Genomic DNA, 6000 nt, shown 5'->3' with positions numbered 1-6000 from the left:
CTCTTCTTGATGTGGGGAAGCGAGGGAAGGGCCCCCCATTAGTCTTTGTGGGCAGTTAGGGTAAACAGATGTCCCTGGGTCTGGGGTACACTGTGCCCCTCCCCCCCAACCCCCCACCGCCAGAAAAGAAGAAGGAGGCCCAGGGGGTGGGGAGCCCAGGCTCTGGTCAAGGCCGGGTTTTCTGGCTTTAATCTGGGTCACTGGCCACCACCCCAGTACCAACGGCTGGTTTCAAACTTCTGGGTGGTGCCATTGAGGTGGCTTTTCCCCGATGAGCCAGATGATACACAGGCTCTTCTGGGTGGGGTCTGGGCCCCTGGGCAGCCAAGAGAGCCAGGCCTGTCCTCCCGTGGGGTGGAGGCCAGCCGGAGCCACAGCCGCCAAGGCCCTAAAGTTGTCCCAAGTGGTTTCAAAGAAGGCTACTAGCCAGCATCCGTTCCCCTCCGAATTCTGAAATGATTACAAAGTAGAGCATCCCTATGACTAAAATGTGAGCATCATGGCTGGCAATGCCAGATGGGAGGATGTGACTCAGACCAGAGGCCAAATTAGCTTCCTCCACTGTCACTGGACAGTCCCAGGCAGGGCATCCGACCGCCCCTGCCCCAGGCCACAGGGAGGAGTAAGGTAAGGAACTGAGAGAGGGGTCAGAGGGACCCCTCTAGCCTGGGCAATGGCCAACAAATTGCACAGTACCCAGCAGACGACCACTGCAGACAGCCAGGTTCACCCTCACAGGTGGGCACAGACCTCCACCTTCCCCTCATTGGAGGCATGAGGAGGGATAAGCAGCACCCTCTCCTGGTCCTGCCCAAGCTGCAGCCCAGGAGACCTTTGCATCCAATTACACTTTGCCTTTTCTTTCTTTCTTTTTTGAGATGGAGTCTCGCTCTGTCTCTCAGGCTGGAGTGCAGTGACATCACCTCAGCTCACTGCAACCTCCGTCTCCTGGGTTCACGCCTCAGCCTCCCAAGTAGCTGGGACTACAGGCGCCCGCTACCACGCCCAGCTAATTTTTTGTATTTTTAGTAGAGACGAGGTTTCACCGTGTTAGCCAGGATGGTCTCGATCTCCTGACTTCGTGATCCACCCGCTGGGCTTCCCAAAGTACTGGAATTACAGGCATGACCCACGGCGCCAGGCCTGCCTTCTTTTCAGGACTCTGCCCTTGAGTTTTCTTGCTAAGAGCTGCAGGCTTCACTGCTCCTCCTGGAACCAAGAGGCACCAAACTCTTGAGCCTCCTTCAAGAGAACTTCGGTCTCACGAAAATCTTTCCTACCCAGGTCCCAGAGAAACGCATGGAGCAGGGAGGCTGAGGGCCCAGTGTCCCTATATCCCTGCATCGGAGCTGCAGGAACCACTCTTGGCTTATCTGAACTTTCTGCCCCACCTTTTAACATTCTTTCCTCCTATCAGAGACAGGCACCTGGGGAAACTGATGCACTGAGCCACCAGGCCCTGGGGCCAAGGAGCTCAGGCCTTTGCCCACCCCTACCTGCTGACCCCCTGCCAAGCTCCGAGCAATCATTCCACGCTGCCCAGAGTCAGCACCCTGTGCCAGAACTTCTCTGTCTCCTGTTTATTCTTAGCCCCTAGGAAACTGGCTCAGCACAAGCTTCTCAGCCATCCTGGGTAGACTCCCAGGCCAGTCTGCATTTAGTGACTTGGTTCCACCTCCCATGGTCACGTGGTCCCGTGTTTAGTTCAACTAAAAACTTTGCCTCCATAACATGCAGGGTTAGAGCCACAGTAACTGGCACAGAGATAATTATTCTAGTTCCCGAATCAAAATGCTGCTGATTAAACAATGGGTGCACCAAAATCTCAGAAATCACCCCTAAAGAACGTATTCATGTAATCAAACACTACCTGTTCCCCAAAAACCTATTGAAATAAAAAATAAATTTAAAAAAAATGCTGCTGAGGGCCAGGCACTGTGGTTCATGCCTGTAATCCCAGCACTTTGGGAGGCTGAGGCAGGTGGATCACTTGAGGTCAGGAGTTTGAGACCATCCTGGCCAACACAGTGAAACCCCTGGTTCTACTAAAAATACAAAAATTAGCCAGGCGTGGTGGCTCACACTTGTAGTCCCAGCTACTCGGGAGGCTGAGGCAGAAGAATCGCTTGAACCCGGAAGGCAAAGGTTGCAGTAGCCGAGATCCTGCCACTGCACTACAGCCTGAGCAACAGAGCGAGACTCTTTAAAAAATAAATGCTGCTGAAAACCCCCGCTCCTCCAGCCCAGTAGCCCCAATCTATCCTGGCACTGGTGTTACTTAGAATAGGCCGACTACCCAACCAACAATCCCAAGCATATACAGGCTTCATAGAATAGAAGCTCATTTCTGACTCCTATAAAATCCACTCAGCTGCCGGGCGCGGTGGCTCACGCTTGTAATCCCAGCACTTTGGGAGGCCGAGGCGGGCGGATCACGAGGTCAGGAGATCGAGACCACAGTGAAACCCCGTCTCTAAAAATACAAAAAAATTAGCCGGGCGTAGTGGCGGGCGCCTGTAGTCCCAGCTACTCGGAGAGGCTGAGGCAGGAGAATGGCGTGAACCGGGGAGGCGGAGCTTGCAGTGAGCCGAGATTGCGCCACCGCACTCCAGCCTGGGCGACAGAGCGAGACTCCGTCAAAAAAAAAAAAAAAATCCACTCAGCTGTGCAGGGGTGGGTCCTAGGCTCCACCCAGTCATGCAGACATTCAGAGACCCGTGGAGGCTCTGCCATCTTCAACATGGGCTTCTTAGATTGCTCTGGGCATTGATGTCCAGTGGGCAGTTGGAGGGGAGAGAGAATAGATGATCCTGTGGGTGGAGAGCCTTGTGGGAGGTTTTAATAGACCAGGAAGTTGTGACTTCACCCTCTGTCCACATGCCATTGGCCAGAACTCAATCACATGGCCATGTCTAAGAGCAGGGGAAGGTGGGAAATGTAGTCTAGTTCAGGGGAAAAGGAAAACAGCTTGGGGAAGAGCTGGTCAGTGTCAGCCCCCTGGTCTCTGTCTTTTGTTTGGTAACTCCCTCCTTGGCCTCCCTCCGCCGAACTTTTTTGGGCATGCCCACTTTAAAGTGACAGCTTTTCCTGGGACTGCATCAACTGTGTGTCCTGAGCCCCTCCTTCAGCTCCAACGGGATGTCTGACCTCTTCTCTGCTCCAGATGCTCCATCTGTAGCAACGGTCCATACTACCTTCAACCCAGGTTGGAGGGACGGTCTTGAGCTTGTGGCTAGACCCAAACAAGAACCACGAAATTATTGAACATCATGCTCGACAGAAGTGGCAGATACTTTAGGAATATCTCATTCAACTTGATCTTTATATCCACGATCAAGGTACCAGCAGAAAAATGCATACATTTGATCATTATAGAAAAGGATCAGGCCCCAAGAGGGAAGGAGAGGGATAGAAGGAAGGAAAAATGGAAGGAAGGAAGAAAATCATTTTTTGAGAATTTTCATAACAACCACAAAAGGGAGATATCACTAGCCCAGTGGTTTTCAAGTAGGGGCAATTTTGCATCTCAAGGTGTTGTTTACCAATATCTGGAGATATTTTTGTTTGTCATAACTTGAAAGGGGGGTGCTGCTGACATCTATTGGCAGAGGCTGAGGATGCTGCTAAATATCCTACAACGCACCAAACAGCCCCCTGCTTCATCCCCCAAAAGAATAATCTGCCACAAATATCAATCGCGCTGAGGCTGAGAAGCCCCACACTCACCTGATCCAACAGTGAGGGAAACTGAGGCACAGAAAGGGTGACACCACTCATGCACCATCACATGGCAAGTTTTTGGTGCTTAGTGTATCCAGGCTGTGGGCATACTAGGAAAACGCATATATTTAATCCCAGCATCTCCTTTCCTTGCAACCCATTTAGATTTCTGCCTTTTTCTTCTTCGTTGTTGAACCACCAGTTTCAGAAACAGACATTGGAATTTGAGGAAGGGAATGGGAAATGGCTCCTGTCCCCAGGGAGTGGGGCATTCTTGGAAGCCTGCGTCCCTGTGTCTGGGAACAGAATGATGATGGAGTTCAATCAGAACAGGCAGCAGGAGAACAAGCCCAGAAGCCTGGCCCAGCCTGACACAGGGACTCAACCCCCTCTGCCCACACCCCAGAAGCTGCAGTGAGGTGGTAGAGGAACAGAAAGATGGAGATCAAAACCCAGCTCCTCCCTTCCAAGGGGCAGCACTGGGCAAGTCACCCAGCCTCTTTCAGAGCCCGTTCGCTCCTCAGTCACATGAGGCAGGTGACATACCTCACCTCACATTGTTGGGAGAATGAATTACACTTTCAACAAGGAAATGCACATAAACACCCCAGTTCAGTGACTGGTATTCAAGTGAGTGTTCAGGAATGTTTGTTGACAAACAATACTAAAGGAATTTCTCAAAGTGGATTATTCTAGAAAAGCCCTTGGAGGCAGTGCTCTGAGAGCCAGGCCCAGAGGGTGCCTGGTGCACTGCACTTTGCTTTGGGAGAAACCTGCCATCTGCTCACACCTGGGAGCGGCCCCTGCTGCCAGCTCCTTCTATTGCCGAAGCCCATTTGTTTTCACCCTCAGTGTCCTGGGCTGCTGGGCAGAGGTGGTCAGGGCAGCTGTGTGCCTGCTGCTTTCTTTGCAGGACCTGACAACCCCCAAACCCTGCTGGGGCCCTCCTGGTTCCATGAAGGTTATGCAGGCTGCAAGAGCCCAGTCCTGACCAGGTCCCAGGTGCCCTGTTATGGGTCCCTAACGTGGAACCACAGGAGCTGGCACCAAGGAGGGGCCTGGGAGAAAGAGGGGGTGCGTGGATGGGACGTAAGGGGGCAAGGGAGACCTTCCTGCAGGGAGCTCAGAACCAGCCATGTTCTGAGACTTCATCTCCCTGCATTGGTACCCAAGACAGCCTAGCCCTAGAGATCTGGGGCAGGGAGAGGGATGAGAGGAGAGAAATGGTTGCTCAGGGACCTTAGAATCCAGAGGGTGGAAGATGGGGCAGATATACCTGAGAAAGATGTTCTTAAACTTGCAGCTTTCAGCAAAACTGCCGGTGCAACCTCAAGAACAGAAGTCCTGCAATCGAAGAGAGTTACCAACCCACATCCTTGTGTGCTTAGAGCCCATTCCCTCCTGAGTCACCTAAGGAAGGTAGCATCCCCCAAACAGCAGTGTTGGAGCTGCAGGAGAGGAGGTGTGGAGGGACCTACACCTGACTTTTGTCCCCTAATAACTATTCTGGGGACACATTCACTCCTATGGGACACCCAGAGGCCAAGGAAAAGATCGGGCCTTCTTGTCTACCTCCAAACCCAGCCAGGAGCTTGTCCACATGCTCAGCCTGAGGGCCTGGGCTTTGGGGACAGCAGCCTCAGCCACCACCTGCCCTCACTACCCCCACCACTCCACAGCCAGCAGCTTCGTACTTCTCTCCTCTCCAAAGGCTGAACCTGCTTCATCCACCAGACCAGACATTTAGCCATCCTCTGCCACCCAAAATAGAATTCCCTCCAGCTGCCTAGTATATCCGACAGTAGGGCTGCATGACAAACTGCCTCAAAACACAGTGGTGTTAAAACAACCATTCAATATACTCAAGGACTCTTGTCTCTGCTTGAGCAAGACAGGGTGAGGATGAATTTTCCTCTGCTTCACTGTCTGGGGCCTCAGCTGGCAGACTCCAAGGCTGGGGGCTGGAATCATCTGGAGGTTCCCCCCTTAACTCACATGTCTGGTGGTTGATGCTGGCACTTGACCAAGACCTTAGGTTCAGTTTTCAGCCTGAATCTCTACACGTGGACTCTCTGTGTGACCTGAGCTTCCTCACAGCATAGTGGTTGAGTCCAAAGACGAGTGTCTCAAGAGTAAGAGAGAAAGCTGGAGGTCTCAGAAAGCATAGAGCATCACTTTCAGTGTATGGTAAGGGTTGGAATGGTCAAAAGACCACTTAGGGTTCAAGGGGAGAGGAAATAGACTCCACCAGTTTATGGGGAGTAACAAGGTTCTGGAAGA

Source organism: Symphalangus syndactylus, chromosome 14, assembly GCF_028878055.3.
Source record: "Symphalangus syndactylus isolate Jambi chromosome 14, NHGRI_mSymSyn1-v2.1_pri, whole genome shotgun sequence".
Classification (NCBI taxonomy): Eukaryota; Metazoa; Chordata; class Mammalia; order Primates; family Hylobatidae; genus Symphalangus; species Symphalangus syndactylus.
The sequence above is the reverse complement of the archived record's forward strand: the minus strand, read 5'-3'. Positions refer to the sequence as shown.